Source organism: Sinocyclocheilus anshuiensis, unplaced genomic scaffold (assembly GCF_001515605.1).
Source record: "Sinocyclocheilus anshuiensis isolate Anshui unplaced genomic scaffold, SAMN03320099.WGS_v1.1 scaffold877, whole genome shotgun sequence".
In the NCBI taxonomy this organism is placed as follows: Eukaryota; Metazoa; Chordata; class Actinopteri; order Cypriniformes; family Cyprinidae; genus Sinocyclocheilus; species Sinocyclocheilus anshuiensis.
The window spans coordinates 1,695,369-1,695,687 of NW_015557181.1; the positions used below are offsets into that span (position 1 = coordinate 1,695,369).

The 319-nt window shown below is 37.9% G+C and overlaps 1 protein-coding gene across 1 annotated transcript in view; it reads right to left on the reverse strand.

The window, feature by feature from the left end:
- Nucleotides 1-319, reverse strand: part of LOC107678619 (long-chain-fatty-acid--CoA ligase 1-like) — a 17,510-nt gene that overhangs the window by 7,465 nt on the left and 9,726 nt on the right. The gene's annotated exons all lie outside the window — the stretch shown is intronic.

The window sequence follows — 319 nt, forward strand, 5'->3', positions numbered from 1 at the left end:
TGACTGTGTAGTTCTGACGTCAACTTTTTACGGAAGTCACAACGGTTCGTGAAAAATCACAGCTACTTTATGCAGGCGGTGTGCATTTTACTGTGGACTGACGGTTTTGAAACTTATATGGTAGTTAAATAGCCCCTAGACCTCAGTTATCGTGAAAAAAGCCAGGAAATTTCAGTTTTGACAATATGGGACCTTTAAAGTAAAATGTGGCCCTGGAGCACAAAAGCAGTCATAAGTAGCAAAGGTACATTTGTAGCAATAGCCAACAATACATTGTATGGGTCAAAATTATCGATTTTTCTTTTATGCCAAAAATCAT